The following is a 14436-nucleotide window of genomic DNA, read 5'->3' as shown; positions in this document are numbered from 1 at the left end:
ATGCATTCCTTGACAACTTCTAGGGCACTTATGTGCGACCACCGGATGCTGATGACTTAAGTCACATAACCCAACAACCCGAAGAGTCAGCCAGGAAATTCTGGACTTGGTTCCTAACTAAAAAGAACCAAATCATCGACTGTCCGGATGCCGAAGCATTAGCGGCCTTTAAGCATAACATTCACGACGAATGGCTCGCCCAACTCCTCGGCCAAGAGAAGCCAAAGTCCATGGAAGCCCTCACGACACTCATGACCCGCTTTTGTGCGGGCGAGGACAGCTGGCTGGCTCGCAACAACAGCACATCAAGAAATCCTGGCACTTCCGATGCCAGAGATAGCAACGACAAGCCATGACGCAACAGACACAAGCATCGCAATAATGGCGACGACGCCGAAGACATGGCACTTAATGCCGGATTCGGTTTCTCTAAGTCCGGTCAGCGGAAAAAGCCATTCAAAAGAAACAATCTGGGCCCGTCCAATCTGGTCTGCATACTCGATCGCTCATGTCAAATTCAAGGCACCCCCGATAAACCAGCCAACCACACCAACAGAGAATGCTGGGTGTTCAAACAGGCCGGCAAACTGAATGCTGATAACAAGGAAAAGGGGCTGCATAGCGATGACGACGAGGTGCCCCGACCACCGAACACAGGAGGACAGAAGAAATTTCCTCCCTAGGTAAAAACGGTATATATGATATACGCAACCCGTATTCCCAAGCGGGAACGAAAGCGTGCACTCAGGGACGTCTATGCCATGGAGCTAGTCGCCCCAAAATTCAATCCATGGTCTTCTTGTCCGATCACTTTCGATCGCAGGGACCATCCTACTAGTATCGGTCATGGCGGTTCGACCGCATTGGTCCTCGACCCCATCATTGACCGATTCCATCTCACACGAGTCCTTATGGATGGTGGCAGCAGCCTGAACCTACTCTATCAGGATACAGGGTGAAAATGGGCATCGACCCCTCAAGGATCAAGCCCACCAAAACCACCTTTAAAGGTGCCATACCAGATGTAGAGGCCTGTTGCACGGGCTCAATCACACTGGAAGTGGTCTTCGGGTCTCCAAACAACTTCCGAAGCGAGGAGTTAATCTTTGATATCGTCACTTTCTGCAGTGGCTATCATGCACTGCCCGGACAAACCGTATTTGCCAGATTCAATGCGGTACCGCATTATGCATACCTCAAGCTCAAAATGTCGGGACCTCGCGGGGTTATAACAGTAAATGGAAACACAGAATGCTCGCTCCGTACGGAGGAACACAATGCGTCCCTCGCAGCAGAAGTACAAAGCAGCCTTCTAAGGCAGACCGCCAATTCGGCGATAAAGAACTCGGACACCGTCAAGCGAGTCCAGAGTACCCTGCAGCAGGATCGGCCGGCACGTCCAGAGCTCGCCTAGAAATTCGGCCTCCGTCCTAGTCCCAGTCAAGTGGCGAAATTCATGCAACACATACATAATTACGCACTCAAAATACCATGGGCATAGGCGGAGGCACAACTACGACACGGTCCACAATGCGGCTCAACCGGCCCAGGATCAGTATACCTTCACACCTTTTCTTTTTTAGGCCCCTATTTGCAGGAGGCCCTCCCGATAGTCCGACTATCGGACACATAATGGGATGGAAACACCAAGGAGACAAGAAGCTTTGGCGTACAAGGGAATCCCCAGGTGGTCTCTGATAATGATCGTTATACTTGTTTTACATTCCCACATACAACTTAACCTTTGCCAGGACATGTCAAATAGTCCTATTTTGCTTATCGCACTACTTGTATACATACGCTTTGACGTATTATTTAAATAACAACGGAAAATAATGTATAGCGTCAGCTTACTGTTACATTTATTTATCCCTTCCCTTTACTGCGTATTTATTACAAATTGCACCCATGCATTTTGGTACGTCCAGCTTGCCAGGGGCTTTAGTGTACCCCATAACACGTAATGAAAAGTCCGAACACTTTCGATAGCATGGCACCCCGAACTTATAGCATTATATGCATCAACTCCGAATCATGTCTTGGGTCAATAGTTGGGTTTGCCCGGCTCCCATGTTTTGGTACCTTACGTTTCGCTATATCGGCTAAGGTAGCACAGGGAGAACTACTGCGATTGTGTCCCGGTTCTTCTGGATGAGCACCTCCATAGAGAAAGCCGAAAACTGACTATCATGATGAAGTGAGAGCTGGTCACTGTTCGAGAGGTCTCAAATCCTTAAAGATTGCCTTGTTCGCTACGCTAAACACCTCCTTAAAAGGACCAAAAATTTGGATAAAGAGTGTTTATATTTATCCAGAACACCCCAGTACTAGTTACATGGGGGCAGAAGGCGACGACTGGCCAACTCTCAAAATTTTATAAAAGGCCGCACAGAAGGTAATATTTTAAATCAACAAGCGCTATATAGCACAGATGAACTCGTATTCATATTACAGGATGACATTAGTACATTCATTCAAATATTACATCCTTAGCACATTCATCCGCCACAAGGTGGGCACCCTTCAGGACATTGTCATAGTACTGTTCGGGGTGGCGATGCAACTTGCCCTTCGGCGGCCCCTCTGTCACCAGCTTCTCGGCATCCATCTTCGCCCAGTGCACTTTCGCACAGGCCAAGGCCCTGCGCGCACCTTCAATGCATACGGACCGCTTAATGACTTCAAGCCACGGACAGGCATTTACCATCGGCTTTACAAGGCCGAAGTAGCTACCGGGCAGGGGCTCGCCAGGCCACATCCGGATTATGAGGTCCTTCATGGCCAGTTCGGCCGCCTTGTGAAGTTCGACCAGTTGCTTCAACTAGTCGCTCAAGGGCATCGGATGTTCGGCCCCAATATACTGGGACCAGAACAACTTATCTGTCGAGCTCCCTTCCTCAGCTCGGTAGAACTGTACGGCATCAGAGATGCTATGCGGCAGATCTGTGAATGCTCCTGGAGAGCTCCAAATTCGGGTAAGTAAAAAGAAATTCTCCTTCACATGCTTGCTTTGCATATTGAATGCCTTACCCGCCGCAATCTTCTTAGCCGCTTGAACCTCTTGGAGGGCCTTTTGGGCTTCCACTTTGGCATCGTGTGCACTCTGGCGGGCCTTCGCAAGCTCGGACTCCAGCGTCTTGGAATCACGCTCCAAGGACTCGAATTAAGTCCTGGAGTTCTTGCTGGACCTCATCAACCCGAGCCTCTTGTTTCTTGTGCTCGGTGCGCTCCTCGGCCGCCTTGTCTTCGGCCTCGGACAACGCCTTCTTAAGGGCCTCCACTTCGGTCGTGGCCCCTATTAAATTCATGATGCTTGTCTTAGCATCAACAATTCTTCCTTCATACGACATACAGACGGGGTATTACTTACCTTTGTTCTCCTCGAGCTGCCTCTTCACAAGGCCGAGCTCTTCCTTGGTCCGCCCTAGGTCCTGCTTCAGTTCGGAGACCTCCACAGTACAGGCGGCAGCGGCCAGCAGCGACACCTACTTATTCACATAGACATAATATGATTAGACTCCTGTGGATGTTATTTGATCCTCTGTTCGACTTTTCTTTCTGAACACCAAATAGAGCATCAGGGGCTACTGTCTATGTTGGTATATTCTCTCATAATTTAATTACTTACCTCAAAGCCTTTTAGGAGGCTGGTGCAGGCTTCGGTCAATCCGCTTTTGGCGGACCGAACCTTCGCGATCACCGTACTCATAAGAGTACGGTGTTCTTCATCAATGGAAGCGCCCTGAAGCGCTTCCAGCAAGTTGTCCGATGCCTCTGGATGGACAGAGGTCATCGGCACAGATGGCTTAGCCCCCTTAGTGAGGTGCTGCCTGCCTAAATCCGGAACCAATGGAGGTTCTGGCGCAGTATCCGGCTGGGGGCCAAGCTTGCCGTGGCCCCCCTCATCAGAATCCATGGGGGGTCTCCCCCCCATGTGCCCGGCGTCGGGGATTTCACCCTGGGGCGCCTCCAGAACTGCCCCCCCTGGCCCGATATCCTCTAAGACAACACCTCGGTGTCGTCTGCGGGCCAGGGAGTGGTGGCCGTCGGGAGCGAATCGCTGTTCATCACCGACTCACTCAAAGACCCCTCCGAGGAGGATAAGTCGATGCGGGCTTTGGACAGACTACATGATCATATTTAACATGATAAGAACCAAAAGCAAAACATGTCGGGAGCATTATGGTATGAGGATACTTACGACTTCGCCAGGGGCTTGTCCCTGGGCAGCCACTCCTCGTTGCTGTAGGCGGTAGTCGTGGAGTGGTCCGGGGAGGGTCCTTCCCTTCTTGGACCCTTCGGCCTCCCCAGATGGGGCGTCCTTCCTTTTCTTCTCCCCCTCGGTTTGGGGTGGGTGGGTTTTCCTCTTCCTCCTCCTCGTTCTCGTTGGAGGAGTGTGCCTCGGTGTCTTAGGATGATGAGTCCGACACCACCTTGCATCGGAGACCTTTCCTAGTCCCCGTGGCCTTCTTCTTGGCCTTCTTCTCTGGCACCTCGTAGGGTGCCGGGAACAGCATCTCCATTAAGAGAGCTGTTGTTGGATCTTTAGGTTGTGGAGCTGGACAATCGATCCGCTCCGCTGTCGATACCCGGTCCTGTTAAATCGACATGGAGGCTTAGATTCCTTCCATGCACATACTGGGAAAAGCGCATCTTGTGAAATACACATAGCTTACCGGATTGGCGTGGCGCTTTGCTCTGAGTCCGCGATCCTCAGTGGTGGGAGGAGGCACCTCGACGTCTTTGAACAACACCTTCTAGACGTCTTTGTGCGCCATGTCAAAAAGCTCTCGCAGCGTCTGGTGTTCGGCCGGGTCGAACTCCCACATATTGAATGCCCGTCTTTGACACGGGAGGATCCGACGGAAGAGCATGACCTGGACCATGTTGACAAGCTTGATTTTCTTGCTTATCATATTCTTGAAGCAGTTCTGGAGTCCGGTTAGCTCCGCTGGCTCACCCCAGGCTAAACCCTTCCTTTTCCAGGAGGTAAGCCGCATGGGATGCCAGATCAAAATTCAGGGGCCGCCGCCCAGTCAGAGTCGTACGGCTCGGTGATATAGAACCACCCCGATTGCCACCCCTTGACGGTCTCCACATAGGAGCCTTCGAGCCAGGTGACGTTGGCCATCTTGCCCACCATGGCGCCTCCACACTCTGCTTGCTGGCCGACCACTATCTTCGGCTTCACGTTGAAGATCTTCAGCCACAGGCCGAAGTGGGGCTTGATGCGGAGGAAGGCCTCGCACACGACGATAAACGCCGAGATGTTGAGGATGAAGTTGGGGGCCAGATCAGGGAAATCTAGCCCATAGTAAAACATGAGCCCGCGGACAAATGGGTGGAGAGGAAATCCCAGTCCGTGGACGAAGTGGGCATGAAACACAACCCTCTCGTGGGGTTCCAGAGTAGGGATGATCTGCCCTGCGTCTGGGAGCCGGTGTGCGATGTCTGCGTCCAAGTATCCAGCCTCCCGGAGCTTCGTGATGTCCTCCTCCATAACGGAGGAGGCCATCCACTTGCCTCCCGCTCCAGCCATGTTTGGAATGGCTTTGCGGAGAAGGTGAGAACTTGGGCGCTGGAGCTCGAGCGTGCGAGAATGGATGAGTGAAGGAAGAACAAGGTGTGGGTGAATAAGGGGAATCCCCATCTCTTTATAAAGGCGGTAGAAACTGTGCGCCTCCCCACTTGCTTGTTGAAATCGCTTATTCCCCAAGCGCCACGATTGATGGCGTGGTTGGGTTACCCACACCCGTGTTGATGAGAATCCCGTGATTAGGGGACACGATCTCTACTTCGACAAGACGTGCCAAGGAAACCGCCTTGCAATATGTGCAACAGCTGGTTGAGAAAAACAGTTTGAATAATGACCGGGCCATGGCATGATGTCACGCTATGAAAAGTTGTCAGCAGATTAGATTTGTGGAATATTGTGCTCTCTATGGTAGTGTGTGGAATTTTTTTTGCAGAGCTGGACACGATCCTTGTGTTCAAAATCTTCTATGGAGTATTCGGAACAGGAACCTGCCTTGCAATGCCGAAGACAATCTGTGCGCCGGACTCATCGTCATTGAAGCCTGGTTCAGGGGCTAATGAGGGAGTGCTGGATTAAGGGGTCCTCGGACAGCCGGACTATATACTTTGGTCAGACTGTTGGACTATGGATATACAAGATTGAAGACTTCTTCCCGTGTCCGGATGGGACTCTCCTTTGCGTGGAAGGAAAGCTTGGCAATTCGGATATGTAGATCTCCTTCTTTGTAACCAACTCTGTGTAACCCTAGCCCCCTCCGATGTCTATATAAACCCGAGGGTTTAGTCCGTAGGACGACAACAATCATAATCATAGGCTAGCTTCTAGGGTTTAGCCTCTACAATCTCGTGGTAGATAAACTCTTGTAATACTCATATAATCAAGATCAATCAAGCAAGAAGTAGGGTATTACCTCCATCGAGAGGGCCCGAACCTGGGTAAACATCCTGTCCCCCGCCTCCTGTTACCATTAGCCTTAGACGCACAGTTCGGGACCCCCTACCGGAGATCCGCCGGTTTTGACATCAACACATGCCCGAAACAAAGGCGTTGGTGCAACGCAGAGCGCGTAGGATGCATGCCAATCACCTTAGACGAAGGTGGTCACCGCGTGAACTATGGCATCAGGCTGAGCTAAGTCCAAACAACATGTCTGGAAGCTAGTCCTTAGTGGTTTTAGTTGTTATGTACGCTTGGTTGAGTCACAGGTACACTATGGGAGTGGCTATCTTCCTGTCAAGTTTCTGGACAATAACTTGTGAGCTAAACTGAGAAAAATCTAGTGAGTGTTAAGGGCTGTGTTTTGGGGTTTAGTGATCTCTTAGGAAGGTAATCAAGATTAGAAAAGATCAGTCCCAAAAGATCAAGCAAAAATATACTTGTTGCACAAAGTGGTCATTCTGTCTAGAACAGAAATGATTTTCTGTAGCAAAAATATTACAAAAATTTATGCAATATTTTTGCCCAGGAAGGTTCCCTAGGGTTCATAGAATACTTGTGAATTTATGCAGGATTTTTGGAGCAAGAAATCTAGGGGTTGCTTTGGAGCTTTCTTCTCTGAAGTGATTTTCAGGGTGGAAAATGAATATTTTTCTTTTATGAAAAATATCCCTAGGGCTTTTGCTAGGGTTTTTCAGAGAAGAGAATGTGAGCTAGAGGTGGATGGGTCACTTGGGTGAAAATCAAGGGTATGCCCAAGTGTCCAAGTCCATTCGAATTGATCCAAAACACGAAACCCAAAGCAAAGGCAACTAAAAGTCCGGAAAAAGAGAGAAGGCAAAAACCAGGCCGTCACAAACCTCCCCCACTTAAGATAAATCTCGTCCTCGAGATTCGGTTGCTTGGGAAAACAGTTCTGGGTAGGTTGTCCTTAAAAATTCCTCTCTTTCCCAAGTTGCTTCTTCCTTTGTGTGATGCTCCCACTGGACCTTGTAAAATTTGATAACTTTGCTGCATGTAACCCTTTCTGCCTCATCCAAGATTCTGAACGGTCTCTCTTCATAAGTTAAATCCTTGGAAATCTCAATTTCTGACATATTAGTCCTTTTCTTGGGTGGTGAAATGCACCTTCTTAGCTGGGACACGTGGAACACATTGTGGACATCCGATAATTCTAGTGGCAATTCCAACTGATAAGCAACAGTGCCAACTTGTGTCATAACTGGGAATGGACCAATATATCTTGGTGCCAATTTTCCTCGGGTCTGAAATCTCTTGACTCCCTTCATGGGGATGACTCGGAGATATACTTGTACATTGGGTTCAAAACTGACTTGCCTATGCTTGGCATCATAATAACTTTTCTGTCACGACTTAGCCAGTTGAAGTCTATCTCGAATTTCCTTGACTTGCTTTTCTGCTTCCAATATCAGATTAGTACCAAAAATACGGCTGTCTATGGTTTGAGACCAATTCAATTGAGTGCAGCACTTACGGTCGTACAATGCTTCAAAGGGTGACATTTTCAAGCTGGTTTGAAAACTGTTGTTGTACGAGAATTCCGCATATGGCAAACAATCTTCCCATTTGGGTCCATGGGCTAAAGCACATGCTCGTAGCATATCTTCAAGGATTTGATTCACTCGCTTGGTTTGACCGTCTGTCTATGGATGATAGGCGGTGCTATATTTGAGAGCGGTCCCCAAAGCTTGATGGAGTCAGGACTGATACATCTCCGTCGTATCTACTTTTCCAAACACTTTTGCCCTTGTTTTGGACTCTAACTTGCATGATTTGAATGGAACTAACCCGGACTGACGTTGTTTTCAGCAGAACTGCCATGAAATAAAAGTTCTCGTAATGACCTGAAAATCCATGGAGCAACTTTTTGGAATAAATAAAAAATACTGGCGAAAGAATCAGCACCAGGGGGCCCACACCCTGTCCAGAAGGGTGGGGGTGCGTTCCCCCTAGGCCGCGCCCCCTGCCTCGTGGGCCCCCTGGACCTCCAACGACCTCAACTCCAACTTCATATATTTGTGTTCGTGGAGAAAAATCAGAGAGAAAGATTCATCGCGTTTTACGATACAGAGCTGCCGCCAAGCCCTTAACTCTCTCGGGAGGGATGATCTGGAGTCCGTTCGGGGCTCAGGAGAGGGGGATTCGTTGCCGTCGTCATCATCAACCATCCTCCATCACCATTTCATGATGCTCACCGCCGTGTGTGAGCAATTCCATCGTAGGCTTGCTGGATGGTGATGGGTTGAATGAGATTTACCATGTAATCAAGTTAGTTTTGTTAGGGTTTGATGCCTAGTGTCCACTATGTTCTGAGATTGATGTTGCTATGACTTTGCTATGCTTAATGCTTGTCACTAGGGCCCGAGTGCCATGATTTCAGATCTGAACCTATTATGTTTTCATGAATATATGTGAGTTCTTGATCCTATCTTGAAAGTCTATAGTCACCTATTATGTGTTGTGATCCGACAACCCCGAAGTGACAATAATCGGGATACTTCTCGGTGATGACCGTAGTTTGAGGAGTTCATGTATTCACTAAGTGCTAATGCTTTGGTCCGATACTCTATTAAAAGGAGGCCTTAATATCCCTTAGTTTCCATTAGGACCCCACTGCCGCGGGAGGGTAGGACAAAAGATGTCATGTAAGTTCTTTTCCATAAGCACGTATGACTATATTCGGAATACATGCCTACATTACATTGATGAACTGGAGCTAGTTCTGTGTCACCCTATGTTATTACTGTTACATGATGAACCACATCCGACATAATTATCCATCACTAATCCTATGCCTACGAGCTTTTCACACATTGTGCTTTGTTTATTTACTTTACCGCTGCTACTGTTACAATTACTACCAAACTGCTACTGTTACTTTTGCTACTGTTACTGTTACTTCCATACTACTTTGCTACTAAATACTTTAATGCAGATACTAAGTTATCCAGGTGTGGTTGAATTGACAACTCAGCTGCTAATACTTGAGAATATTCTTTGGCTCCCCTTCTGTCGAATCAATAAATTTGGGTTGAATACTCTACCCTTGAAAACTGTTGCGATCCCCTATACTGGTGGGTTATGAAGACTATTTTCTAGCGCCGTTGCCGGGGAGCATAGCTCTATTCTTTGAGTCACTTGGGATTTATATCTGCTGGTCACTATGAGGAACATGAAAGACGAAAGAACTAAGATTTATCCCTCAACTACGAGGGAAGGTATGGAACTGCCATCTAGCTCTGCACTAGATTCTCCTTCTGTTATGAGTAAGCTTGCTACACCTAAACCTGCTTCTGCTATCAATTCTAATATGTCGCATGTTATTGATTATGCCACTTCTACTATGCATGATACTTATGATGAAACTACTTCTATGCTTGATACTACTGTGCCATTAGGTGAATATCTTGATGAACAACTTGCTAGGGTTAGAGAGAATGAAATTCTTGAAACTGATATTATTGAAGATAGTGATGATGAAGGTTCTCCCCCTAAATATGAATTGCCTGTTGTTCCTGAGGGTTATGTTATGGATGAAGAAACTGCAGAGATTTTCTTGCTTGCAATGATAGATCTGATCTTAAGAAGTTATTAGCTAAACTGAAACAGAAATGTCTGAATGCTAGAATGAAATATGACCCTGCTTTTGCTAGTTCATCTATCTTTGTTACTGATAAGGATTATGATTTCTCTGTCAATCTTGAGATAATTACTTTGGTTGAATCTGATCCTTTTTATGGCTATGAATCTGAAAGTGTTGTGGCATATCTTACTAATTTAAATGATATAGCCACCCTGTTCACTAATGATTAGAAATCTCGATACTATTATTTCCTTAAGATATTTATATTCTCATTAAAGGGTGATGCTAAAACTTGGTTTAATTCTCTTGATCCTGGTTGTGTGCGTAGTCCCTAGGATATGATTTATTACTTCTCTGCTATATATTTCCCTACTCATAAGAAACAAGCTGCTTTAAGGGAAATATATAATTTTGTGCAAATTGAAGAAGAGAGTCTCCCACAAGCTTGGGGGAGGCTTCTCCGGTTACTTAATGCTTTGCCTGACCATCCTCTTAAGAAAAATTAAATACTTGATATCTTTTATAATGGACTAATTGATGCTTCCAAGGACCACTTGGATAGTTGTGCTGGTTGTGTTTTCAGGGAAAGAACAGTCGATCAAGCTGAATTGCTATTGAATAATATGTTGACTAATGAAAATAATTGGACTCTTCCTGAGCCAACTCCTAAGCCAATTCCTAAACCAACTCCGAAGAAAACAGGTGTTCCATTTCTCAGTCCTGAAGATATGCAAGAGGCAAAGAAATCTATGAAAGAAAAAGGTATTAAAGCTGAAGATGTTAAGAATTTACCTCCTGTTGAAGAAATACATGGCCATAATATAACACCTATTGAAGAAAAACATGGTCTTGATAACCCGTCATAGGTAGTAAAGGTAAATTCTCTCTATAGATATGATAAAGTTGAAATCCCGTCTACTAAGTTTGCTAGCCAATGTTTGGATGAATTTGATGACTTTTTGGCTAGACAAGAAAACTTCAATGCTTATGTTGGTAGACAATTAAAACAAAATGCTTACATGATTGGACACTTGAGTGATTATATGGCTAGAGTTAAAGGTGAACTTAAACTCATTAGCAAACATGCTTCTATGGTTAACACTCAAGCAGAACAAGTACTTAAAGCTCAAAATGATTTGCTTGATGAATTAAATAATAAACATGACTTTGCTGTTAGAGTGGCTACTAGAACGGGTAAAATGACTCAGGAACCCTTGTTCCTGAAGGCCACCCTAAGAGAATTGAGCAAGATTCTCAGAGGAATAACATAGATGCACCTAGTCCTTCTAAAAAGAAGAAGACGAAAAATGATAGGACTTTGCATGCTTCCAGTGAACCTGTTATAGACACACATGAGAATCCCAATGATATTTCTATTTCTGATGCTGAAACACAATCTGGAGATGTACATGAAACTAGTGATAATGTTCATGTTGAGGCTGAACCTAGTAATAATAATGATGTAGAGATTGAACCTGCAGTTGATCTTGATAACCCACAATCAAAGAATCAAGGTTATGATAAGAGAGATTTTGTTGCTAGGAAGCACGGTAAAGAAAGAGAACCATGGGTTCAGAAACCCATGCCTTTTCCTCCTAAGCCATCCAAGAAAAAGGATGATGAGGATTTTGAGCGCTTTGCTGAAATGATTAGACCTATCTTTTTGCGTGTGCGTTTGACTAATATGCTTAAAGTGAATCCTTATGCTAAGTACATGAAAGATATTATTAGAAATAAAAGAAAGATATCGGAAGCTGAAATTTCCACCATGCTTGCTAATTATATTTTTAAGGGTGGAATACCAAAGAAACTTGGAGATCCAGGAGTTCCAACTATACCTTGCTCCATTAAAAGAAACTATCTTAAAACTGCTTTATGTGATCTTGGAGCCGGTGTTAGTGTTATGCCTCTCTCTTTATATCGTACACTTGAATTAAATAAGTTGACACCTACTGAAATATCTTTGCAAATGGCTGATAAATCAACTGCTATACCTGTCGGTATTTGTGAGGATGTGTATGTTGTGGTTGCAAGCGTTACTATCTTAACGGACTTTGTTATTCTTGATATTCCTAAGGATGATAGTATGTCGATTATCCTTGGTAGGACCTTTTTGAATACTGTAGGGGATGTTATTGATTGCAACAAAGGCAATGTCACTTTTCACGTTAATGGTAATGAGCATACGGTACATTTTCCGAGGAAACAACCTCAAGTTCACAGTATCAATTCTATTGGAAAATTTCCATTAATTGTTATTGGAGGTTTTGAATTTCCTCTTCCTAGTGTCAAGAAGAAATATGATATTCTTATTAATGGGGATGTGCATATCCCCGTTGAGGTAACCTAGTGTTATTCGAAATTTCTCCAGTTTCATGTTATTCGGAATGAGTTTGTTAACAAGACTTGATCAACCTTGTTAGTGGATTCCTTTTGATAAGCATGAGTTGGATGAAGTTAGAAGACACAACCTTCTGTACCCTCCTTTTACTTTCGGTTATTTAGATTAAATAAAGCAAAAATAGTATTTTCTGTCTGTTTTCTGAATTATCCATGCAATAAAAAATACCCCGAAAATAAAAGTTCTCCAAATGCCCTGAAAATTTAGTATGATATTTTTTGCAATATTTGAGAATATCTAGCACTAAGAGAACAACAGGGGGAGCTGGCACCTGGCCACGAGGGTCAGGGGGGTGCCCTACCCCCTGGGTGCGCCCCCCTGCCTCGTGGGCCCACGGTGGACCCCCTCCACTTATTCCTGCACCCACACACTTCATCTTCCTCCCCAAAAAATTACTATCCAACTCAAGCACGAGTTCTAGCTCATTTTGCTGCCATTTTCAATCTCCTTGCTCAAAGCTCCATTCACAAAATTGCTTTGGGGGATTGTTCTTTGGTATGTGACTCCTACAATGGTCCAATTAGTTTGTTCTAGTGCTTTATTCATTGCAAATTTTTGCTGCCTAGGTGACCCTGTTCTTGATCTTGCATGTTAAATTTATATGGTCCCAAGTAGTTCTAATGCATGATATAGTCTCCAGGCACTTGTGGGAGTAGCTACTATCAATTTGGTTGAGTTTGGTTCACTTTTATTTTGAGTTACTAAAAATTTCAGAAACTTTTCAGAGGAAGAAATATGTCTAGAAAAATGTACCAAGGTGGTTCTTCAAGGAAGCAAGCACCTAGGCTTGCAATATGTGAGCAGGACGATGAAACACCAAGGGAAGCTTTTGTGCGGCCTTGTGAATGGCCGTCAGAGGAGTTTATGGACAGAGCAGGCATCAAGGATGAATTTGATACATATGTGCGTAATGCTGATCTTGAGGACTTCATGCAAGATAAGTGACTATCGGTGTAAAGATAGTCGTTCTTCAAGATAGCCGTTTGGTAAAGTTACAAACCCAAGGGCTCCTCCCGCCAGCGTTCATGGTCCCTGTCCGAGCCGGAGTGGCCACCTATAATGGTGGAGAACAAGCGAAGAGATCCCCCAATCCATCTCCAGAGGAACGGATATGCTTAATTCCGCATGTTATAAGGGGCGTCGGGTTTCCTATTCACCCATTCCTTCGTGGCCTTCTGGAGTTCTACGGCCTCCAGTTGCACAACTTTACCCCAGCCTCCTTACTGCATATAGCAGGGTACGTCACCCTTTGTGAGCTATTTCTAGGCCGCGAGGCTCATTTCGGACTGTGGAAGAAGCTGTTCTGCCTTGTCCCCTGCAACCAGGGAGAATCCCTATGTCATGTGGGCGGGGCCGAAGTATGGCGTATCGCTGAGACCGGATACCTATCTGGTACTCCCAAGAAGGTACTAGATAACTGGACTTCAGAGTGGTTTTACATCGACGACGCTCCCCTTCCGGATCCAGTCCGGACAGGACTCCCCAAATTCAGTAACACCCTCCCGAGGGTACGTCTAAGCTGGCGCCCCCGTGGCCCCCGAGAAGATGATTCCAGGGAAATACATTTCCTGATGAGTAGGATAAAGTTACTGGCCAAATCCGGACTGATGATAGTCGAGGTGATGGTAATATGCATAATGCGGGGAGTGCAACCGCTTCAATACCGGAGCAATCCCATGTGGCACTACAATGGGATAGACGATGCCATCCGCTATGGCCGTAAGGGTCCGGACTCCCCCGCTGCACTGGCAAGGATAGTGTCTGACCTGTACAAAGGAGAAGAGGAAGAATTCCTTCATATCAAACCGCGGGACGGATTCTCCATGTACAACCCCCCAAACTGGGTAAGTTGTCGTTTATTTCATCGCTTCACTTATTGTGGCATACTTTGCTAAAGTTACCTGCATTTTCTAAGCAGGAACTGAGGAGGGACGTGGAAGGAATCTCCAGCCCTTCCCC

This window comes from Triticum dicoccoides, chromosome 4B, assembly GCF_002162155.2.
Source record: "Triticum dicoccoides isolate Atlit2015 ecotype Zavitan chromosome 4B, WEW_v2.0, whole genome shotgun sequence".
Taxonomy (NCBI): domain Eukaryota; kingdom Viridiplantae; phylum Streptophyta; class Magnoliopsida; order Poales; family Poaceae; genus Triticum; species Triticum dicoccoides.
The sequence above is the reverse complement of the archived record's forward strand: the minus strand, read 5'-3'. Positions refer to the sequence as shown.